The 27,020-nt window shown below is 33.4% G+C and overlaps 2 protein-coding genes across 3 annotated transcripts in view; one reads left to right on the top strand and one right to left on the bottom strand.

Moving 5' to 3' along the window:
- The window catches only part of LOC113391887 (zinc transporter foi), a 43,105-nt gene extending 16,698 nt beyond the window's left edge, over window positions 1–26,407 (bottom strand). Inside the window, exon 1 of one of the 2 annotated variants that reach the window (XM_026628014.2) lies at window positions 26,234–26,407. The gene's annotated coding sequence lies outside the window, so the exon portion shown is untranslated. Of the gene's footprint in view, window positions 1–4,871; window positions 4,993–26,233 lie in introns of those variants that run through there. The other variant, XM_026628015.2, reaches the window with a different exon arrangement.
- Window positions 1–27,020, top strand: part of LOC113391874 (polyhomeotic-proximal chromatin protein-like) — a 270,704-nt gene that overhangs the window by 48,667 nt on the left and 195,017 nt on the right. The window lies entirely within an intron of this gene.

Genomic DNA, 27,020 nt, shown 5'->3' with positions numbered 1-27,020 from the left:
CGGTGACAAAATCCAACATGGCGATTTCGAAGCGAATAAAATAACGTTCCAAATTTAAAAAAACGAAATTCGCGGTGTTTTAAAATATCTGATGAATTTAAATATAATTCTGCTTAGTTAATGTTCGTTTACAAAATAAATTCGAGTCGAAGAAAAATATACTCTATTCAGCTAACTTTAAGAATTAAAATTACATGTCGAATTTGAATTTGGAATCAGGAATGTTTTCAATGAAATTTCTACTTTATGACTATCATGAATATGGTTCAAGCTAAAATAAAATACAGTTTGTGATTAAGGTGTATACAATTGTCATTCTAATTTCACTCCTATCTCATTGGCAATAAAGTATATTTTAAAAAGACAAATAACAATTAAGAAAATTAATAAAATTTAAACATCGAATTTTATACTATTTAAATAGAAATTGTGCGATTTTATTTTAAGGAAAATGAGTCTTAAATCAAATAATTAAAGTTTAATTTCGTTCTTTTTATGAATTTTCACGTTTCGAAAAAAAGTGTTCAAGTAGTACTGAGTCATTGAATGAGACGATTTTGGAAAAAAAATCGGTAACGAATTTATGTTCTGAATATTATTATTTAAAAAGTATAGACTTGCATAGCTCATTCCAGGGAGTCCCAAATTATTTTGGACAAGAGACCTTCTTCCAAAATAAACTGATACCTCAGAGATTACTTTAAAAATTATATCTTGGCAGTTGGTAAAGATTGGCGGTCGGTTTAGTGAGTAAAATTGACATCATTTTTGTCAACAAAATTAAAATTCAGTAAATATCAAGTGTAATTAATAATCAACAATTTTGTAAAAAAAAAAAAATGTTGGTATATTCCATATGTACTAATATAATTTAAAAACAAAACACCTGGTGATTTCTCCGAATCTAGCTAAATTTATTTCAATATTGGTAAGTGTTTATACGTACCAACGTAAGAAAACTTTGTAATTATAACTTGTATTAATAGGGGTCGATACCGTTTTCCAAAATCAGTTTTCATTTCTATCGAACCCTGGAATCCCTGGTCTATTCCAGTGGGAGAAAGACTAAATGAATAAACCTTAGATTTAGATACTCCAATTTGCTAATAGCCATTATATTAGTCCAGCATCCATGGTCCATTTTTGCACTTGATTACTATCAAGCTAATTTTTCGTGAGAAGCTTCATTATGATGAGACGCTCAACAATTTCCTGTACGAAAACTCTCGATCGTGGTAGCTAACAGAGGCATCGAGGATTTGATATGTCGATTTGATGATTCTCAAAAATTAATTACTAACTAGTTTTTTATTTGTTTAATCTCAAAATAATTATTTAAATTATTTGAAAAAATATCTGTCCTACACTATGTATGGTTTGATCAAAGAGTCCCATCCTTCCAAAATGTATCGATAATGAAGTCATTAAAAATGATTACTGACCAGCAGTTTTTTTTTACTTAGTTAATATTTATATAATTTTACAGTCACATTGTCCTACAAATGGCGTGTTACACTATCCCGGTCCTACGCTCAGATAAAAATACTATTACGTAAAACAATATAAGATAGAAAGAGACATAGAGCCGGAGAAAGAGTGGCAAAGGTTGCCTGGGGGGGGGGCATACTTCTTTTTCTCTACGCGACGATTTCTGCCAGTTCACTCTACGTAAGCCGCATAAAAGAACTTCGTTCCAAAATCAATTGATACACATACCTACATCTTACATAACGTTGTTACAACGTAAAAATACTTACTAAGAAATAATCGCAGACGAAATAAAAAACTGTTCCTGTCCGTCCTTCCAACGACCAATGAACCAAGATGTAATTTTTTTGCATAACATTTGAAACACGTACAAAAATATATCTTATTCCTTCTGGCAGAACGATCAAAATTATTTAAAACAGTGCATTATTTTCAATACCAATTCAATTGAATATAGTCCTTATTGCATTGAAATAGAGTTATAATTCGTATTACTAAACAATATTATAGTTAAAATTCATTCGCTTAAATCGAGTGCGCGATTTCGTTTTTTCAATCATTAAAATGCAACTCAGGGCTGTCTATGTCGTTAATTTTTTTTAAAAGAAAATGTATTGAAGAAATCTCGCCACGTGTTGAACCTGACGTATCTCTTTGAAACGTAAGTCCCGAATCGTCAATTTACACTACCATGTCAATGTAATACCTATCCCGGATTCCTATCCTATTACGGATTGCAGATTCTATCTAGAACCGGTAAGATGAAATCAACTATATAGGCACTTTTGAATTGTCATTTAACAGAACTGTAATAAAAAAATCAAAATCAAAGTATTCTTTATTCAAGTAGACTTTTAAAAACACTTACGAATCGTCACGTTACAGTGTCGAATCGATAAGAACCTACAAACTCATTAAATACATTAGCAGCCTATAAATTTCCCACTGCTGAGCTAAGGCCTCCTCTCCCTTAGAGGAGAAGGTTTGGAGCATATTCCACCACGCTGCTCTAAAGCGGGTTGATGGAATGTGTTAGAATTTCGTTGAAATTAGACACATGCAGGTTTCCTCACGATGTTTTCCTTCACCGTCGAGCACGAGATGAATTATAAACACAAATTAAGCACATGAAAATTCAGAGGTGCCTGCCTGGGTTTTGTCAAATTCAGTAGTAACCTTTTCCCAACATTTGAAATACGTTCATATCCATGGAATTAAAACGGGTACAGTTTCCTTTTTATAAATATAAATATAATAGACCAGCCTGTATAAAATACACCGTACATTAATTCCAAACTACTTTTCATCGAGACAAGTCTTTGGTGCCTATGTTAGTCATCGCACAACCTCGAAACGAATTTACCAGTCGAGATTCACACAATAATCCAAGGCCTCCTCTCTTGAGGATAAGGTGTAAAACTCCCACCAACGCCACTGCTCCAATATGTGACAGAATTACACTAAAATTCCTCACGATGGTTCACAGATAACGAATTGAAAAAAAAAAAATAAAAACAAATGAAGCACGTGAATTAAGTAATCTTCTGTTAAGACACAAGTGTCCCAACCACTGGGACGTGTATTATATTTACTTAACGTAAAGTTTTTAAAATATAAAATTAAATGATTTAATTGACTTAAACGGTGGCAACCCTAATTATATTAAAAATACGTTTCTTAGAAGTCCCGAGATATGACTTAGAGATTGTTTCGTGTATTATCGTGTATCGTATGAAAGAATTCGTTGTGATAAACGACGAGAGGAGGACTGCCTTCATCTATACGTATAATAAAATTGGTATGTCTGTATGTAACAATAAAATAACCACTTTTTACTAAACGCATATGTGTATACACGGTACATATACCAAAATAACATTTTTTAAAATTTTTGTCAGTCTGTTCGTTCCGGCTAATCTCTGGAACGGCTGGACCGATTTTGACGGGACTTTCACTGATCGACAGCTGATAAAGTAATAAGAAGTAACTTATGCTACAACAATAACTTTTTTTGTTAAATACAAACGCGCACGAAGTCGCGGGCACAGCTAGTGTATGTATGTAATTTCAGTGACTTTATATCGTACTATGTTACGTCCGTGACATCATCCACGTTTTTGAGACGTATTATAAAAAAGCAGCCTATATCCTTCATTGGGGTTCATGTTTGCTTTGTAACAAAATTACATCAAATTCTGTTCAGCGGTTTACCAGTGAAAGCGTTACAGACAGACAGACAGAGTTACTTTTGCATATAAATTATTAGTCTATACTAGATAACTTAGTGATCTTTTGAACTAAAACTACTGTCGAGTAAATATCCCACAGTGGGATTGAGGAATTCTCGTTTTAAATTTGGGTTTAGAGCGCCAGCACGCTGCTCCAAAACACACATGCTAATTTCATTCAGCAAAGAGAAGACGAATAAAAAAACCCCAAATTCCAATCCAATAAAAATAAACAAAATTATTCAATCAATTCATTATGAATCTCGATTTATCTCTTGCACGTGGAGAAGAGCTTTAACTCAATTTAAGGAGAAATTCCAGTATACATGTCTAAACCATATCTCACTTCACAAACAGATGATCACGAGATGAATCACAAACAGTAATATAATTACGCTCGCCCGGATACGAACCTGCTCGCTGCGGTTGAATTCCACTGAGCCAACGCGTATCTGATTCGATACTTATAAAATAGGTAAATAAAGGGGCACACGCGTGCCGATACGAGACCTACGTTTTAGATTTAGACCGCCTCTAATGAATCTTAAAATAGTTTACATAAATGAAGTCTGTATAAATTAATATCACGTTCTTTATTTGAATAAACGTAGACGGGAAAAAAAGTTAATAAATATATTAACGCGTTTTCAATAAGTGATAAGATGTTGTGTGTAGATGACTTGTTTAAAAAAAAAAATAATAATCTCTTTTAATTAGAAAATAAAATAAGAACACTTTGAACCGATTTATTGAGGATCGAAAGAGTGCAGCACTCACCCTTCCTTCAAATTATTATGCCTTAATATAACTCAATATAAAAACCGAAAATATAACCTCCATTTAAAAAAAAAACAACAGAAAAAACAATGTTTTTAAAAATCGAACCGCAATAAAACCTTTTTGTTCAACAAACACATAAAAACGTTGCATAATGCATTTCACTCGATAAAACAAAGCGTACGAAAACAATTCACGACTTAGCGACACAAAACATTAACACGTCACAGCTATAAAATAATATAATTATCAAACATAGTAAAATATAACCTTTGCCATTAAATATTACATAGAAGAAAAAAAAAAATATTGCAGAGATTAATAAAAGTACAGATTAATGATTGAAATAAAAAAAAAAAAAGTTTATAATATACTTACCAATATACTAGCGTCGGCGTTCGAGTTCGAGAGGCAAAATTTAAAATTAGAACAGTGAGACGCGCTCGCGCACGAACGAAACGATAAGCTATCGGTCGCGATAACCGTCGTTAGTACGACGTACGGAACTAACGACGCTGGCGTTACGTGGCACAGAGTACGCAGCGTAGACGTGACTTCCTGTTACTTCCTTGACCCGAGCGTCTATCGATTCGTATCTATTTATTTTCCTAGTGTTACTAGCCTCAAAGACTGAGAGTCAATAGATTTTTGAGGTGAATCGCGTCGAGCGATTTTTAGTAGCGAAAAATCTTATGCGTCACCGTCACATCAACAGTTTATCTGTGGATATCCGTATGACGTAGTGCGTACAATTAATTTATAAAAGTACTGTTAGCTTACAGTACCTACGACAACCTATGTAATTTATTTTTAAAAAATTTTACTAACCAATAAACAATGGGCGCTTCGCAGCAAACGATCGCCGCGAACTCGAGCGCAACTTGCCTCACTGAGGAGGCTGATGCACAACTGTTATATTAATACCTATTCGTCGACGCATCATCATTGGTCGTGACGTAGGCATACGTAAGGAAAACAAATTGAAACTGCAGTCCTCTATGGAGGTCATGAGAGAACATTGTTATATATCAAACTTTATGGAATCCTTACTAATATTATAAATGCAAAAGTAAGTTTGTTTGTTATGCTTTTACGTAGTAACCGCTCGAGTAATTATCATGAAAATTTACATACCTACCCGCAATCGGGTTTACAAAAAAGGACACAGCTTACGTAACACTCGACCCCCCCCCCCCCCCTCACACACTACGCATATTAAGGAAATTAGTATTAATATAAAATTATCATCATTAAGAAAATTATTGAAGAACAATGGCATTGGTAGATTTTACGATCGGTTAGTTGTCGTTTCCTTGACAATATTTTTCAATGGTGGATTCGTTTGACACCACGTGGATTCTTGGGTTCAGTGTTACGCGCTAATGGTATTAATGGAGCGGAGATGGCCCAGTGGTTAGAACGCGTGCATCTTAACCGATGATTGCGGGTTCGAACCCAGACAAGCACCACTGAATTTCCATGTGCTTAATTTGTGTTTATAATTCATCTCGTGCTCGGTGGTGAAGGAAAACATCGTGAGGAAACCTGCATGTGTCTAATTTCAACGCAATTCTACCACATGTGTATTCCATCAACCCGCTTTGGAGCAGCGTGGTGGAATATGCTCCATACCTTCTCCTCAACGGGAGAGGAGGCCTTAGCCCAGCAGTGGGACATTTACAGGCTGATTATGTATATATGAATTTTTTTTTATTAATGGATGTACTTAACACCGAGAATTCCCTTAAATTTTTATTTAAATTAACTCTGTGGTAGATTTCTGTCAATGTACAAATAGTTGAATAAATTTGTCTTCGTCTAAAGCGACGATGGAAATGAGATCATTTGAATCTTGATCGAAAATTGTGGGTTCAGAGCAAGATGAGCACTATGGACTGCCTTATTTTGGGTTTATAACGAATCTCTTGATAAAAATAATAATTTAATTTGCATTAAACACGACATACATAATTATACATGTTTAGTCAACAACGCGACATGCAAAAATTGATTACAATTAATTAATAACTAATGCCAACAGTTACATTATATTTTATCATTTGTCAAGCATAAGATTACAAAGTACTATAAAGATTATAAATCATACAATAAGATGCCATATCAAAAACAAGCTTAAATTTGCTAATGGAATACAATAATCAGAATCAAATCATCAATCAAAATATCGTTACGAAAACTGAATATATCGGGCGAAATAATGGCAAAACTTTTTGAGAGCGACAGGCCCGACAGAGCATCATAAACAGTATACCTACTTTAGATTTTCTTCCACGTAACGGCAAGTTCCATATTTTATAAAGTCGTCCAAGTGAAATATACGACGTTATACTCTACGTAGACGTCAGATGAGACGTAACGCAGCGCGTTATTTGAAATTACGTTTACCTTTACATAAGTCTTTTTGAAATTAACATTTTCGTGTTCCCTAATGTACTTGAATCTTATAAGAGAATTTACAGCGCGTTTGTATGTTTAAGAATACGATATTATTATTTAAATTCATACAGTTCACAGTTTCACCCCCCTTCAGGTTTAGACAATTGGCGTGACAAGCGTTCTCACGTTTCTGGTATTCAAATATTTAAGCATATTTATATAAATATAAATGACGTTTCAAACATTAATCTATAAGGCGTTTCTCGATAAAATATTTAAGAGCTACCGTTACGTCTCAGCTTCGAATGGTTAAAATTTTCACAAAAATTAAGGTCGAATTTTCCGTATTCCTTTTTTAACGGATGCTGCGAGCTTAATGGAACAAGCTCCTTACCTTCTCCTCAAACAGGCTTTAGCTTAGCAGCAGGATATTTACAGTCTTTTATTATTTAAGGTCCCTTACTTTTAAGGAAAAAAAATGATATAAGATCACTTAGTTGAAGCTGTCTGTTCGTCCCTCAAGACCCTTTATCTTCGGAACGTGTACAGATATAATATAAAGCTGCAAATAATAACAAATACTGAGGTCTAGCTTCTATCAAATCAAATAAACTATACATTATTCAAGTAGACTTTTACAAGCACCTTTGAAACAAACTATATTAAGTGAAGCTACCACCGGTTCGGAATGCAGATTCTACCGAGATGTCAACGCAATAAAATGGCCGGTAATGTCGTACTCAGGGAATCGAAACCTATAGGGTACTTCCCGTATCCCTAGAATCCTAAAATTTAACAAGAAGCAATATCTTAGCAGAAATATAAAAGAAAAACCGAAAACCGGTAAATCTTTCGGCATGTAAACTTAAGCCCTATCGATCTCATCACTACTTCTGCCACTAGCCTATAGTTACTGATTATCAGATGATCTTTGGACTTGAATATCGGCAACAACCTTAGCGGATTTAACAAGATGAGCTGGTTCTTCCAGGATTGAATTCGCATCGAAAAAAATAATAAAGCGTGGAGTTAATGCTTGTTGACTTCCAGGCAGGAGACGTAACATACATATATAATTGTATTTTACTAACATGACTGTATTTTTAGATATTGGACAAGAATAACTACTGAGTTTCTTGCCGGTTCTTCTCGGTAGAATCTACATTCCGAACCGGTGGTAGCTTTACTTTAAATAGTTTGTTAAATGACGATTCACAGGTGCTTGTAAAAGCCTACTTGAATAAAGTATATTTTGATTTTGAAGAGTTGAGAGGTTCACGAGGCTGGAAATGGCTGGAAATAACTAGCTGGCTTCAATCAACGTGAGCGTAATGAATTAATTTAATGAGCGTAATGAAATAATACCTAATGACCTTGAAAACAATTAAAAACCGGAAAATATCAGAATCGCTTTATCGTTATAATATCCTACAGATATCATTGTATGTCAGTTTTATTGTGATTTAATACGATTTAATTATTCACGATAATTAATCAACCGAGGCGATTTTTTATTACATAATATCACATACACCATTACCTACGTGAGTAAACATCATATAGAATTAAGATATATAATATCGTCATTTACATACATATATTGATACACGTGATGCCCAGACTGATTTCGGTCACGGCGGCGAATCTCGACGGAGACCAGTCAACTACGCAGGACATTTATTCTTATTTAAAATAACTTATTGCACGATACACAAATACATAAGAGAAGCAAGATTTTTTTTTTTTTTATATAAATGGTGCGCAAAGGCTGTCTTGTCGCTTATAACGATCTCTCGCAGTCAACCTTTGGCGACAGAAGCGACGATAGATCGAAAACAGGTAAGTGCAGAAATAGATTGAGAGAACAGATAAAAAATATAACATTTAATTATAATAAACTTTTTTTTCGGGACTAGCCCTTATAGAGTAAGACAATGTACAATATAAGTAAGTACACAACTATTTGCGCAATCAAACGTGCACTGCCATCGTCGAATTAACAGATAAACTATTTTTCAGCCCGACCTGCGTTTTGAACCCAGAACCTCGGGATATGTGGCCAAGTATTACAGCAATCAAATTAAATTAAGCATCATTAATTCATAACATACCATTGTTAAGTCGTCATTAAAAAAAAAAACATTACTAATTAGTTAATACACGTCTCCTAATACTTATATTTAACGAATAATTATTGCACATCGACAATAGTCGATCGTTTCAATGTTACGAGTAAAAAGTAATAATCGTTTGACGAACAGAGGAAGAATGGCATTTAACTGTCGTGTCTTTGACTATTTAAAAATAGATTATTAAACCATCTGTGGTCATAATCTCTTTTTAAATTATTTTTTTCAAGTTAGTCTGTCTTATTATCCGTAATAAAATAGACTAATTTTGCCAAAGAAAAACTAGAATAATAAAGTTTTGAAACAATTCTACAATAACATCTTTAATATTCATATAGAACGACGAAAGATACTTTGTATTCGAATTTAGAACAAAAACAATTCGAACCTTTTAAAAAAACGTTACGGAATTAATTATATTGTTTAAACTATTAAAAAAAGAAAAAGTTATCCAACGTCAGTCCACTTAAACAAAGACACGTCCGCGAATTAATCAACGACCGAGGTGAATGATTTTCAAGATCAGGCAACACAGAAACACCTAAACCCATAATACGGGAAAGAAAATATAATTACTATGAGCTAATTTTTTTTTTTTAACCAAACTATACAAATTTGCCTTTGGTCTATTCTACTAATTTATAACGATTACGATACGTCATCGATTCTACTCCTCACGGAAATAAACCTCAGCTGAATCGTAGCTGTATACCAATACTAATAATTTAAAACGCTTACAATACGTTCCCGAACTGGAACTGACTGTAACTGGATCGTTGTGTTAGTAGAATACGATTCCGAAAAAGAGACAATTTTTATAGTTAGATGAATATTAATTTATTATATAAATTTACCTCTTGAATAAATGCTTTTAATTGAGCACCTCAAGCTATACTGAATACAATGCGAAAAGAATAATAAAAAAAATAATTTTAATTTAAAGGATGAGTGACCCAGTGTAACGCACAAGGGACATAACACCTTAGATACGATATATTACGGATAGATTTTTATTTCGGTTATCCGATAGTTTCAGCTATGGTTACGCAGCTCCATAACATCCCTGGCCAGAACACGTGAACTGTAATCAAAGCCACCACAAATTCAAAGATATATATTTGCAACATACGATAATCAGATACTCAAATATAAATATGATTTCCCCGAACTAATCTTAGGATCGGTGATCGATCCATTTGAAACCTGACGAAAAAAAAATTCCAAACATGAAATCGGACCGAGCAACGCGTGATATACAGATATAACTACATACCACGTTCATATACACATATAATTATAGTATGTACCAACGGCAAGGGCAGAGATAAATAAACAAAATTGACCTTGAATTGATACAATAGATACGTGAAAAAATGGCGTTTTGATTGACAGCGATGTTTTTATCGGCACTAAGGAGGAAACATTAAAGTGGATACATTGCGTTTAATCAATTGGGATGAGGTTTTACCTACATAACCTTACCTATAAAGTAAACTTCACAATGAACCGTTAGTGAATCGTCAATATTTAAACATTACCATCGTTTCGGAAAGCAGCCCCCAGCGAGAGAAACGGCAAGAAACTTGCATAGTTGCTCTTTTTAAATAAACAGATTTACAATACTTTTTTTTTACAATTAGTATTTGTATTGAATTGAAAATTGCGATAGGTCAAACGAACGGGCAATTTACATATTTTAAAATAATAATATTAAATATAATAAATAAATATCGGACAACATCACATAAATTACTCTGATCCCAATGTAAGTAGCTAAAGCACTTGTGTTATGAAAAATCAGAAGTAACGACGGTACCACATACACCCAGACCCAAGACAACATAGGAAACTAATGAACTTTTTCTTAATCGACTCGACCGGGAATCGAATCAGGGACCTCGGAGTTGCGTACCCATGAAAACCGGTGTACACATTACTCGACCTTGGAGGTCATCGTTTTATTTATAGTAGTCATGATGTTCTACTGGTAGACTTCAGACATATTAGCGAAATTCTCGATGCTAGTGCACAAACACAATCAAATCAGATGGAAAATCCGACAGGATATCAGAGACTGGAATAAAAGCTTTACGTTCATTCCGAGGCGCGACTTGTGAACTCCTGGCTATTGAGAATATGAGATAAAACACCTCTCACCAACCCACCCCCAAAATAAAACCCAGAACCAGGGCGGTCCCTCACAGCATTCACCTGCAAAATAACTATCTAAGATTCGATTTTGGGCAGTCGCCTGCTCTCAAATCAGTTGTTGTACAATGTCGGAAAAAAAATATCGTTACATTCTAATGATCAGTTCTTCACTCAATTCACTCGAATCTAAAGTGTCACAATTTAACTAACTAGACAACTACTAATTTTGCAATCAAAAGTGTAATGCTTAATATTGAATAAAGATATTTGATGACTTGATTTGGTAATAATACGTCACCCGGTTCTATTTCGATCCAAATTCGACTATTCCTCACAAAAATCAACCTCAATTACAACTAAGGACTAATTCTACTTATCGGTTACGATACGAATTCGAACAAACTTTAACCGAACCGCCTCGATCGTTGCGTTAGTAGAGTAGGAAAACAGCTGAACGAAAACGACTATGTTCCGATACGATTGCGAACTATCAATTTGTTAGTAAAATTGGACAAATGTGAGGCACCGCCTTAAGAATCTACAGCCTTACAATCTACTAGACCGTCTGACAATACAAGTCACCTAAATCTAAACACGCTGTATAACGAGAACATATTCATACGTTATAGTTTTGTGTGTCAGAGAATATCTTGTTTATACAAGTCGTTTACGCTAATAAGCGCTCATGTGATAATATTTGAAAGACGAGAAATGTAACTTTTGTAACCGTAGCCTAATTTAAACAAAACAGTTACAACGGACTTGGACTTTGGACTTTCATGTTATGAGTCGCGTCGGACGTGAAGTCGAGTTGTATTATATAAAATATGTTGAGAAGATTCCTTTGTCCATAAAACTGACTGGAAATATTAAAAAAAAAAAAGCGCGCTAATCTGAATCGAACCGCCATTATTTTTTCTTTTTGGGCTCGGACATAAAGGTCGATATTAGAGCGACTTTTTTAATAGTCTTTATTGTGTTGTATTTATTTAGACTTTTAAGCTTAAATTAGAAGTTAGAGATATGTAATTATATATTTTTTAAATCTATTTCTGATACTTTAAGTCTAACTGAAAAAAAACTAGTAAAGCAATATACATAAAAATGATACCGGAAAATTCTGCGCGTTTTAAGGTTTCAGTCATAATAATAACATTTGTTTCAGAATCCAACGAGTTATGTATTAGTATTTAAAGATAAATCACGTCCAAACTTTTCTCGTCTACTCTTAATTGACCGCAGAACACGATCGGAAAATATCAGAAAGTGATAAGCGACATTCACTGTAACAATTATAACATTTAAAGTGTATACCGTAAATCGGCTTACGAACATTACACGAGCGACATACGCTCTTATTGAATTGAAAAAATATATTCTAGAATCAGATTGTACCAGATAGTTTCCGACAATGATGTCGATCACCGGCTCACTCAGGCTTCTAACCGAAACAAAACTAAGTATTGCTGTTTGGTGGTAACATGTTATAATTGACTGGTACCTACCCAAACGGGATTGCACAAAGTCCAAAAACCACTTTTAAATTTATAAAATCTAATATTAAAAACAAAAAATATATATACTGGTAACGGCTATGTTAGAATATAAAGCTTTTTATAACATTTATTATTTGCTTCTTAATTTTGCTCCTAATAAATTATAATATTAATTCTAAAATACTTACCAATTATCATATAATCCAAGCAATCCAGGATTGACGTTCATCCCACGACTGATTAAAGATAACAACAAACAGCATTTATATACGACAAATTCGCGGGAACAACTGACCAATGCGGAAGCAGGAAGGATGAGTTTTTGCGACAGTTCCAATTTCAAATTACGCTCCATTAGGCGAATTGTTCGCGCCCTCTTGTTGAATTCGAATTATATTCGTTTTTTTTTCTTAAAGCCAATTAGACGACGTTGAACAAAAAAAGGTTTTATATAAACTTTTTTCCCATTTAATACTCTATAGATTACAAGATTACCTACTTATTTTTTATTGGTAGTATTTAGTTTGAAATAATTAATGTATTTACAAATAATATGGAGATTCAAAATCGGTTCAAAAAAGAGTAACAGACACAGAACAGGCGAAGTTTTATAATTATTGCCACCCAAATGGCGTACATAAAGCCACCACCAACGGAAAAAGCAAACACATCAGTACAGGACTTGCCGCGCCCTCGGTCCAGCACCTGAACTCTTTCCGACCGTATCAGGTATTATCCTTTCAATTATATAATTTATTTTTATTTTCTATGATTCTGCTAATTTAAGATTTTATTATTTGATTTATCAGCGTATATACACTCTTTATTAGAATTACTTAACTTGATTTTTTAAAGAAAAAGAAGAAAGAAATTTGTTTAATTGAAAGAGCATGGGCGTAGATGGAGGGAGGGAGAGGACGACCTAAGAAAACCTGGATGGAGAGTGTGAGGAGGGATAAGGAAGAGGGATGTAAACGATCAGATGACGAATAATAGAGGAGAATGGAAGGAGAAAGACATGCTGCGCCCCCCAAATAGATTGGGACCCGGGCAGGGAAAACAAGTCTTGTAAATGTCAATAGTGTTTCTTATATTTTGATAGCGTAAGCCGATTATCCCAGTGATTATGGGACGATAGCTGCACATAAAAAAAATCACTCATGGTCTCATTTTAAAGAGCTCCAGCCGTAGATGTTCTGTTGCAGAAAATTAAAGAGGACACTTGATTGCAATTTACATAAAATGAAAAACGTAAACAAAATGAAAACAAATAGTTATCGACAAACTCCAATTCTAACTGAACTAATGTACACTATTTGACATTAAAAAGTTTCATCATTTCGGCGCCAAATTTAACAAGATGATTGACTTGCAGTTTACAATGAAATGAAATCAAAACAAAACAACCTGTTGTATAAACTCGAAGTTTCACACACTTGTGCAGACCGACGCCATTGCTGAAAACGGTCACGTATGTTTATAGAACTGGTGATAGAATTTTGTGCATGGGTATATAAGAGGAGCAATAATTAGTTTTGCTGGGTTTCGGTTTGAAGGGCGAGTGAACCAGTGCAACTACAGACGTAAGGGACATAACATCTTAGTTACCAATTCATAACGCACTGACCTAGTAAGGAATGGTTAATATGTCTTACGAAGCCTATGTCTGTGATTGGTCACTATCTAATCGTTCCTGTGCCACAATGCCCAACTATTAAAAAAAAAAAAACTTTATTTTTTATTTATTTATAAACACTTTATTGCACACAACTTTATTTCCGAGTTTATCTCAAATGTCTACTGTAGTATACATAGAATTATAATATTAGCATATTATTGAATCTTAGATTTATATTTTATATAAATATATATTATCTGTGTAGATATGCGTCTGTCATCTCGAGTGACACACATCGCAAAAAGCGCGGGAAAATAAGATATATATAAAAATGGGCGCGCGGTGAAGGCGGTGTGTCTGGACAGCGAGCTGATATTTAAATATAATATATATCCTCCGTGGTCGAGTAGTGTGTACACCGGTTATCATGGGTACGCCACTCCGAGGTCCCGGGTTCGATTCCCGGCCGAGTCGATGTAGAAAAAGTTCATTAGTTTCCTATGTTATAATTTACAGGCTGCTAATGAATGAAATGAATGAATGCTCGGTTACACTTGCGCGAACCATGAAAGCTGCGTTCACACAAGGTCAATTTACAAATATTACAATAGTTTTTGTGAATATGTTAGCAATGTTATTTAACCCTCCCCTACCCCCATATTTCAAGTGAAACACGTAAGATGGTTTTTCCAGCGTGAAAATAAAAGTGGACCAAAACGGGCTGATGATGATGAATATATTTTCTTTTGATTATTTTTGACTTCTGTAAGTCAGAGGCATTTCCTCATCCCACACTCTCAACATTTAATAAGCGTTAAGAAATCATAAACAACAAAAAAAAAAAAAGAACAATTTAATATATTATAATATAGTAATCGTTAAAGATTGTTCTTAATTCAAATTTAAATGACATAAACACGCGCGTGTTTTATAAATCTTCATATTTTTTAATTACAAACCTCTTTTTAAACTTAACAAGTTTTCCGTCCACATAACATACTACAACTTAGGACTTTATATGATTACAGGGAATATTCATTACAGGGAAGAAATGTTTGTATTTATAAGTCGTAGAATAATCTAAATAAGGATGAATGAAATAATTATTTAGCCTTATTGGTCTAGTAGCTATATATAAGGCTGCAAATCCTGATGTTTTGGGTTCAAACCCTATTGGGTTTTCTATATTAAGATATAAATAAATATAAATATTGGACAACATCACATACATTACTCTGTTCCCAATGTAAGTAGCTAAAGCACTTGTGTTGTTGCAAATCAGAAGTAACGACGGTAGCACATACACCCAGACCCAAGACAATATAGAAAATTAATGAACTTTTTCCACATCGACTCGGCCGGGAATCGAACCCGGGACCTCGGAGTGGCGTACCCATGAAAACCGGTGTACACCCTACTACGGTGGTCATCATAATCAAGATACTCATTACCAGCCTGGAGTCTAGAAGTTGGAAGTGTGTACACTTCCGTGCTTCGTAGAGCACGTGAGACCGTTCGCTCTGAGCCTGAACTCTTCCCTCCATGTCGGATTTGCGTAATGGGAGTGAGGGAATAGAGGACGCAACTGTATTTGCGTAGTTGGCTGACCTCATTCACCTTAAATCCTTCTTCGACTGGAAAAGATTCTAGCGACATATTTACAGGTGAGCCGTTCAATGATGATATATAATAAAAAATATGGGAGCCACTGGCTGCGTATCACATATAACGTCGTGAGTAACTTTGGCAGTCGGCCCACTGGGTCGGATTATGTCAATATAGTGGATACTTGTCTGTGAGTTCATTCAATATTGCGTCAACTAGATTCTTAGTTGTTCAACTAAAAATACACTTACTTAAATATCCTGTCGTTATTTCCCTCACTTTTATTTTTTTTAATGAACTAAATACGAAATCTGGCTAATGTTCTAAATGTTGAGCCCATAGACAAGGGCAATGTCAGAAACATTAATTATACCTGACGTAGCCAATACTTGGTACGTTTGGTTAAAGTTGTGTCCTTTGTAATTACACTGACTCACTCGCTCTCCAAACGTGAACACAAGAATACTAAGTATTGCTGTTTGACGGTAGAATATCTGATGACTGAGTGGTTACTACCCAGACACCAATTCCTAACAGACTTAAAATATAATAGTCGTTTTCGTGATTATGAGTTATCACCCGCAGATATGATCGCGTTTTAGGGGGGGGGGGGGGGTCGGTTGTCACGTGTGAGGCATAAAAAGTCTATTCCTTTCGGAGGGTTCAAAACTCATAATTATATAACAAAGAAAATGATTTTCTTTCTTTAAAGAAAAGTAGCAACGCCCAACCAATTTAGTTAAGGTATTACTAATATTCCTATTTATCCCTCATATAACAAAAAAATAATAATAGGCTGTTTGACTGGTTTTTAAAATCCATTTTATATTATTTAGTAGAGGTTAAGGAACCCAGTAAAAGTTGTTTTTTTAATTCTAGTACATATTTGCTGAAAAAAAGCAAGTGACGTCATCATAAACCCGACCAATCAGGAGCGTTTTGTGTCACGTGACAAACGTTTAAAATAATGCATTTTTATTTATGGATTTTTGAATAAATTAATTATTATTTTCAACTTTTGTTAATAAATAACAATTTTTAAACTCATAATATATACTGATTACAATAATTGACACTTTATTTTCCGCATTGTCAAATAGCATATTAAGTATATAAAACCGTATAAATTAGACAGAGACAAAGAGAAATAGAGAGGGTGAGGTAGCTTTCCTTACGTGACGATTTCTACCAGTCCACTCTACTGTAAGACGAATAAAATAATTTCGTTCCAATAAAAACTTCAGGTTATTTTTTTCAAGTGAAAAATTTCCATCAACAGGACGTTAAATGATGATATTTTTAATTCGATGCTAATTTATGTATGTCTGTTTGTCGCTCAGAGGGCACGACTATAACAAAATTTAAAAACATTATCATTTTAGTCACGGCTAATTCTGACAAGCGAATAATATCACTAGCAAGTAGAAAATTCTTTGTAAGTATTTAACTTAGTTTTCATAGTCGATCACTCTAAAAAAAAATCAACAAAGCTTTTGTTTTCCGAACGGTTTGACGGCCAGTTTAATTAAGTCATATATATAATTATACTAGCTGTGCCTGGGACTTCGTGCGCGTTTGAATTAAACAAAAAAAAATTGGTCCAACCGTTCCAGAGATTCCGGGAAAAAAAATATGTAGGTATAAGTATCGTGTATACGTTTAGTTAAAAGCGGTTATTTTAATATTACAAACAGACACTGCAATTTTATTATACGTACATAGATATATATGTATACAAGAAAATTTCAATGACATTTAGGCGTTGCCAATGAATTAATTTAAACATTACAAGTAAATCAGATCTATATTAGTCGACGCGAGATATCGACAAGAATACGCGACGTCAAAAATCGAACCCGTGACCTCCGTCACGGTTACGATTCATTGCCGGCTATTGTTATTCAATACATCATAATAATGTTTCGACATTTGACGTGTTAAATACGACTTTCCTCAATTAAAACAAAATGGCGACCGTGATGAACGTATCGTTACATTTCCGACTTGAATATTCACTGGATGTTTTAATAATATCAGATAATTATTTGCCTAGGTAGATTAGCCAGTACCTGATATATATTTCGTTTGATAGTCATCTAAAATGTATTGTATATAAACTTATATACTTATCTTGGTGTTAAAAAATATGACTTTAAAAAAAAATCGCAAGAACATCTTATACTAATAATAGCAGACTGTAAATTTCCCACTGCTGGAATAAGGCCTCCTCTCCCTTTGAGATTTGGAGCATATTCCACCACACTATTGATTCATCACCAATAAGGGTTGGATACACATGTAGAATTTCGTTGAAATTGACACATGCAGGTTTCCTCACGATGTTTTCCTTCACCGCCGAGAACGAGATGGATTACAAACACGAATTAAGCACCTGAAAATTCAGTGGTGCTTGCCTGGGTTTGAACCCGAAATCATCGGTTGAGATGCACGCATTCTAACCACTGGGCCATCTCGGCCAAAACCATATTAAGTGCGTCAATATATTATGAGAACAAAGATAACATCAGTCTTTTATTTTATTTTTTTGCAGAAATCTTTTATCTTTTTGCAGAAATCTTGCAGAAATATTTTGGTCTTCCAGATACCGGCTTCTTCACAATAATACTAGTTAACTCGTGCAAGATATATAAGTTTAATTGGAAGTCATAAATACTCGTAGAAACGCTCGTAGATTTTATTTTAGGATATCGATATCGCAAGAGTTCATTATTCTGTGTAAAATTTTGATTGATTGGTGAAAACCTCAATTATTGTATCCTTACTTCACCCCACCCCACCATACTGCCAAACATATATTACATTAACAGTATTTACAGAATTTCCCACTGCTGGACTAAGGCCTCCTCTCCCTTTGAGGAGAAGGTTTGGAGCATATTCCACCACGTTGCTCCAATGCGGGTTGGTGGAATACACATGTGGCAGAATTTCGTTGAAATTAGACACATGCAGGTTTCCTCAGGATGTTTTACTTCACCGCCGAGCACGAGATTAATTATAAACACAAATTAAGTACATGAAAATTCAGTGGTCTGCCTGCCTGAGTTTGAACCCGAAATCACCGGTTAAGATGCACGCGTTCTAACCACTATATAACACTAACAGATATATTCTAATAGACTATTCCAACCACAAAAAGACAGAAACCAAATAAACAACATTTGACATCGAATTGACGCGATATCATTGGTCGAGAGCTTTTTTAATCTATGATATACATTATGGATTTGCGAAGAAATTGCGTTTTCAACGTCGACCTGTCATCGAAACTTTGGAAGTAAAATTAAACTGGATATAAGCAGTTGAGTGGAATAGTGTTATATTATAAATAAAGATATATTAATCAAGAAGATTAATACATTAATCATGTATGGAAGAGGAAGACATGCTGCCCCGACCCCGAGTAGATTGGGATAAGGGCAGCAGGATGATGATGATACATTAATCAAGAACTGTTAGTAGTGTACAATATAACGGAGACAGCAAATTGCATGGAATACGTACATAAGTCTAAGGTTTATTTATCTTTAGCGTTTCATCTACTAGCATAGAATAGAATATTAGAAAATTAATTCCCAAAAAAATAAAAAAACACCGTTTTTCCAAAAAATCCGAAAAATTTAATCAATAAAAAAACATCGCGAACAAATTCTACGTGCCTAATTATAGACACGCACACACGCAATGTATCTTTAAGCATGTGAGATATTTATGTGACTTATGACGCGATACATTACTGGCCCACTGACCTACGCCAAATTGTACATGACACACCCAGACAGCATTGGACGATAACGCATTATTATATATAGAACATTATATAACTTTCGGCAATGAAAAAAAAATATATCACGCGAATAGAATTCAGTAATACCGACGTTTGTCCGTTTTCAAGGATATATTAAGACTGTTCCAGACATACTTTTAACGTTACCGGGTTTCCGGTTTTAACCGGTTAAGTTTGATTTTAACTACGCTAATACGCGAAACACAGTTTGATAATAGATTTTTTTATAATCAGCAACTGCAAGTACGCTCACTAAGTACCGACATGGTCTATATTTCATAACATGGTCAGATAAACACTGCGTTTGAATATAATCAGTACATTTTTCTCTATTTACTGATCTACTTCAAATATCGATACATGGATTTTAGTAACATGTACAAAATTTGTATTTTAAGTGTTGAAAAAGAGTACTACTGAGGTACTGGCTGGTTCTTCTCGGTAGAATCTACATTCCGGACCGGTGGTAGCTTCACTTAATATAGTTTGTAAAAAAATCCTACTTGAGTAAAGTATAATTTGATTTAATTTAAATATTCGATTTATAGAATAAGTAAAATATGAACAAAGACATTCCACAACATTTTGATCGTACCGATGATTAATTGTTACGCTTGGTCGCACAGTGTGGCTGATGCATTATACTTCTCGTCGCTTCATTGCGCAAATATTTTCGATCGTCTAATCTTCTGCGAATTCAGCATATACAGTTCTCGGTAAACAGAAACGATACCATATAATCGAACCTCCGTAGTCTCTTACTTTTTAATATTCCTAGGATCACTTATATATGTGCGTATATATATTATATAACTTATGTTATAATATATACTTTCATTTCGTACATCTAATAACAAATGATCTTATACTTTTTGAGGTGGCTGGTCGAGATTGTAGTAGCGTTAAGCCCACCTGTTCAACAATCCAATTTCGTAGTGCAGATATATATAAAAAAAAAAAAAAATAGTCATTAATATATATTTTTTGTATTAAAAATAAATACCTGGGCGGTTCTAAGTGATCTATATTAATATTATAAACGCGATAGTAACTCTGTCTGTTGCTCTTTCACGGTCAACCCACTGAACCGAATTCGATGAAATTTGTAGGAAGCAAGCTTGAACTCCAAGAACATAGGCTAAATATTTAATATTACAAATGCGAAAGTAACTCTGTCTGCCTGTATGGCTATCTGTCTGTCTGTTGCTCTTTCGCGGTCAACCCACTGAACCGAATTCGATGAAATTTGTTATGAAGCAAGTTTGGAGCCCGAGAAAAGAAGACCAATTCCTAAAACGGGAAGACGCGGGCGTTGTTTGAATGTTTTGATAAAAACAAAAAGTAAAGTGTCCTTTCTAAGAGACACGAAATAATTTTAGGTATATTTAGATACATACATATATATTTAACTTAAGCAATTACACAGCGAAAACGTAGACGATGAACTTGAAAACGATTATGAGAACAATGTATATTATTGAAATGAAGCCATTTTAAATGGATTTCAAGCTGTATACCTAATACGATATTACCCGTTACAAGTAAATCCTGTTACACGCGGTGGTCGGTCAATATATTTTAAATAGGAGAAAATTTAACTAATATAATTGTGTCAATCACTCCAGTGATTATTTAATGTTATGTTATCGTAAAGGGAAAGTAACAGCTTGTTAATACCCCACTTGTGGGCTAAGACCTCCTCTCCCTAAGAAGGTATGAGGCTAAATGCACGACGATACTCCAATGGCGGTTTTAACATGCAATTTTCCTCACGACGTTTTGCTTCAACGGCGACCACGATAGGAATTACAAACATAAATTAATATAAATAATGAAAATTCAGTGGTCAGACAGCCTGCCTAATACTAATTTAATTAGGATTCGTATGTCTATCTTTTTCTGCGATCTGATTATAAGACAGCCAGTAGTAAGGGGAAAAATCGTCACAATCAATTCAAATTAAATACGATTTTGTTTTAGAAAACTCACACGTTTAAATAAACAGACGATAACTATACACACCAAATTCAAAAATAGCTGTTGAAAACGTGACGCGCGGAATGGTGGCAAGAATTCTAGCAGCATTTCTCCGTTGAATCGCAATTCCGATCCTCTGGGCAAAAAGCGAACCAGCCCTCCTGTCACCAAGAAATAAGGCGAAGCTTTTTGCACTACACCAAGGTCCAATAGCAAATGGAACAAAAAAAAATTGAACATAAGACACGAATATTTGGATCTAACAGTTGGTAGTTCATGCAAATCAGGTTACCGATATGATTCAACGGAAAATTCTGCTAGAATTTGCGCCACCGTTCCACGCGGTCAAGATTTATTCACTTTTTTTTTTAATTCATATTTGCATATATTAAAGGACTCAATGTTAATAAAATTTTACCTGTTAGATTTGATCACGTAGATGTCATAATACTACTTATACAAGTACTCCACGTGATCATTCGTCTGTTAACATTTGGGTTGAGTTGAAGGTTACGAGTTGAGAACAGAAGAAACACCGTTGTAGATATTTCATTTAACAGTGAACTTAAGAAATATCATATGTATCTGGACAGCGGTCCTATACGTCTGCAAATTGTGGACGTCAAAGCAAGTTTAGATATAGTCTACCAACTATAAGGCGTTGTTGTGCATGATTTGTGAAACAAGGATGTAAATGAGTCGTCGACCAACCTGAGTAGCCCAGTATGAGTGGGAATTCATACTTACACTGAAGATCGAGCACATACCTTGACGTTAAACCTCTCCTTAGCACAGAAGAATTATTAAAAAAGCAGCTTTACAATGAACACGAAATAAACGTAATAATTCACGACACTATATCACAGATTTTAAGCAAGGAAAATCTCTGGGGAAATGAGAGACAAAAATCACGACTTCCTAGGCTACTAAACCAGTATCTTAGTTTTGAGCACGAGACTCTTGAAACTGTACGAAAATCAGCTCAAAAAAGATATGCTCTGATGGTGCATTGCTACTCAGCTCATCGATTAATGTTCAAAGAAGACTTCTGTCGGTCTGTGGTTTTGACGCGGCGAGGCCTGAACTCAAATACAACTAAGAATCAGCTAGTTTAAATATTAAGGTCTTCGAGGATTAAAGAAATTGTGATATAAAAGGGGAACGGAGGTCGTTGACTTTTCGCTTTAACAAGCTTGCTCGTAGATTTTCACATTGTTCAAGCTCTTAAGTAAGTTTGAGAAGCTATTTAAATCTAATTGCCAGTCATTTTACACTTGCAGTATCCAGGTCAATTACACTCGGCTGGCATGAATAGGCGACTGGCGATTCAGAGATAATAACGCGGTCAGGACACTGATGGAGCTTTCGTGAGTGTGTATAGCACCAACTATCTGCCTCATTGCTGTAATGGATCGTCGGAAGCATCGTACAGTAAACACACAGTAGGAGCCTGTATATTTCCCACTACTGGGCTAAGGCCACCTTTGAGGTGATAGTTTGGAGTATATTCCATCACGCTCCTCCAATGTGGGTTGGAGGATATACACATGTTGCAGAATTTCGTTGAAATTAGACACACGCAGGTTTCCTCAAGCATTAAACAAAAATTAAGCACCTGAAAATTCAGTGGTGCTTGCCTGGGTTTTAACCCGCAATCATTGGTTAAAACGCACTCTTCTCTTTCAAGATCTCGGCTCTTTCATTCAGTGAACACATTCATGTATTGAGGGAGATAGAACTGGATGCTCAATAGATGAAAGCAGCTTCAAGTTGATTTTAGCGAAGCATTTTCACACGTCGTTATTCCGATAATGAATATACCTACAATACTGTATACACATACTGAAGTAAATTAATTAGAGTTTAATTTACTTATATCAAAAAAAAAGGGTGAGTCACACTTTTTTTTTATTATAATTAATCGGTTAAAATTAATTCATTATATTAATTAAATTAAAAATACAATATTTTAATCAAGTCGGCTATTACAAGCGCTTCTGAATGATAATTTTATAACTTTTATGGCAGTTAGATGATACAATATGTTTGTAATTCGGATTCTGCAAACATAATATCAAATAAAATATTTTTATAAAATAAGTTACTTACTCTTATTTGTAATTCTGCACTCATTTATAAAAATATTGTTATTATCATTGAATTATAAAATTATTTTTATACGCAAAACTTGTAAATAGTATTTATATATAAGATTTTCAATTGACACGGTTATTTTTATTACTGTAAGTATTTGAAATGGGATATTTACCATGTTTTTTATTTATTTATATATTATAGTGTAGATATTTATATATCTTTTACTATAAAAAAAAAATCCTATTACTGGTTATTACTTACTTCAGTGGATTGTCAATCTATCTTTATTATTTTTACTCTAACCTCCTAATGATTATTAAAATAGTTAAGCTGACAGGCAAAAACAACTATCGGTTCTCATTTACAACCAGGTGGTCTATTTTCCAGTCTGTCTAAATTATGGTTCTTCTCGGTAGAATCTACATTCCGAACTGGTGCTGGCTTCGCTTCATATAGTTTCTAAAACTACAATTCAAAAATGCTTGTAAAAGCCTACTTGAATATAATATATTTTAATTTTAATTTAATCCATTCTAAAAAAGGAAGTAATCTAAAAAAAAAAATTAAAATATGTAAAATCCGAATAACTTATTCATAGTTTCTGTTATTGTTAGATTATTTAATGAGCAACAATATTTTAAATATCAAGAGTCAAGATAATTTCGACGGAATTAATAATTAGGTTTATTTGCCAAATCAAACTTCAAGGAAATCTTCAAATGAAAAAGTTTACCATATACAATGTTACTTGGCATAGATACAATTTTTTTTTTATTATTATCTTTAAATATTATCAAACATGAACCAGTAGTCTATACAGTAGATAGACTTCATGTACATTCTGGATTTTCCATATATAGAAGAAATATTCTAACAGGTTAACTTTCTACAACATAGATTAACAAAATGTTTTGATGACAGAAAATGGCCTAACTTAATTCAGGTCAGCAAATAGCAGTAGTTTCAGTAAAATTTGTTTGTTTTTATGTAGAAAATTAATGATCCAATTCTAAAATTTTCTTCATTGGTAGATAGCTACATTATTCCTGAGTACTATATTTGTTATATAGTATAATAATTATGTTTATATCATATAATTTTCTTTATTAATAAATTACAAATGTGAAAAGTCAGAATTGGTCACTAGTGTTGAATATTGTATGTTATATCTATATGAAATAGGAGCTTCCCTTAAATAAGGATTTATATAAAAAAATATATATTAAAGAACAAATATAGTATGAAAAATTCTGTGTTTTTTTAACCAGGAATCTTCATTTTTTTCAATTGGATGAATAGTTTAGCTACACATAGGGAACAAACATTTTTTTTTAATACAGTTTAAAATCTTATTCGCTCAGACTCAGACATATATTGCCATAACAAATTTATTCCATTAATTAAATGGCTGTATTCTATTCTGCCATAAACCAAATGACACGACTTTCAATGTTTATCCAACATAATATTAAATACCAATAAAACATATGACATTCTTATATTTAAGAAAATTTAATGTTTATTATTGTTAATTTCATATACAATACTGAATACACTTTCTACAACCAAAATATTATGCAAATACAGATTTAAAATGTTTATGTAGGCCAAATGAATTCATTTAATGCTGTGTGGTGTTAAATTAGTTTTGCCATCATTTACATTAAACCATTACAACACTGTTTTTGAAAAGCAATAGGAATTCTAGGAGTATTACTTAATCTATATATACAACTTTTAAGAATATTTTACCTCAATGTATTTATTTTTGTATGTTCACATTTTTTTATTAATATTATTTTGTAAATATATTGTTATAGAAAAAAACATGTACATATATAATATAAGGGTTTATTTATAGAATATGTTATTGATTTAAATGTTAAGGTTTAAAGAGAAATTAATTATAAAATTTTAATATGTTTAACATACTGATATTCATATTTATTGGAATAAAAAATATAATAAGTAGTAATGTTCAGATTTTCTTTCATTAAAAATACGTATTTTATATTGATATCAACAAATAACACTGAAAGTTTTTTAAGGGTTAAAAAAATATTACACCTAAAAAAGTACAATGAATTTTGTAAAGGGCAGAGATTGTTTGTAAACGCGCCAAAATACAATAGTAACAGATAGAAAAAATTACTTCCGATTTTTTAATGACACTATTCAATGAATACAGTGCAAAAATCGAATCGTATTTCCGATTTTTGGGCAGTATACTAACAGATCTCTGCTAGATTTATTGTTTAATTGAGTAATATTTCGTTGACCGAAAGTTATAATTATTTCAACGAGTCAGATATCGGCCAAGCGCGTGGGCTAAACGTGCCTATATTGAGGCTAGTTACGGCCGCAATAAATGCGATATTTAGCAAGCCGACACTGGAGAAGAGACGCGATCCGGCATCCAAATAAAGACATCGTAGTATTCGTTATTACCATAATGTTACACTGACCTGTATAAACGAGATGAAGATCTGCCGGCACCTTGACGATTTCCCATTCAATAGTTTACGTAATAATAAACACAGACGTCAACAAATACAGTTTATTTAACACAATACTCATACAGTTTTTTACGATTTTCTTTTTATGACACTCGCGAGACAGCACTGCGCTGACCGCTGGAGCAAGACATACATAGATTATAAAGTAAATATAAGTCAAGTTTTTGAACACAGATTAATCATACATTTTTTTTTATTTCATGACACATTGCAAAACCAAATAATTTTGTTGTTTTATCTAACTTATTTCTATAATTATATGAATAATAAACCTTTATTTAAAACTTGATTTATAAAATTAATAATTATTTGTGAAAATATTTAAAAAATTAAAGTGATACCAACTTCCAATTTTTACCCCTAAATTTCTGATGAATAAAAATAAATACAGTTATTAACTCCATTTTATATTAAGTTTTCTAAAAAGTTTATTTTTCTATTATACATAGTATAAAAAAATTAAGATGATGTACAATATAGATAATAGCAATGTTTGATAAATGCCGCACTCTAAACTATAGTTTACAGGTCTATAAAACTTTTGGTTTAAATGAATGTACACTTTATTCATTTTTTATATACATTTGTCATTTTCAAATAACCATGAAGAATGAATAAAATGTTTTACGAATTATATATTCCCTCTAGTCTTAATTCGATGGAAGGCGAATCCGACACAACCGGGAAAAGTTCTGGCGAAGGTCCAACGGCTTTACATACTTTCCGAGGTACGGGA

Source organism: Vanessa tameamea, chromosome 28, assembly GCF_037043105.1.
Source record: "Vanessa tameamea isolate UH-Manoa-2023 chromosome 28, ilVanTame1 primary haplotype, whole genome shotgun sequence".
Taxonomy (NCBI): Eukaryota; Metazoa; Arthropoda; class Insecta; order Lepidoptera; family Nymphalidae; genus Vanessa; species Vanessa tameamea.
Note: the sequence above shows the minus strand (reverse complement) of the source record. Positions and strands in the feature narration are given on the sequence as shown.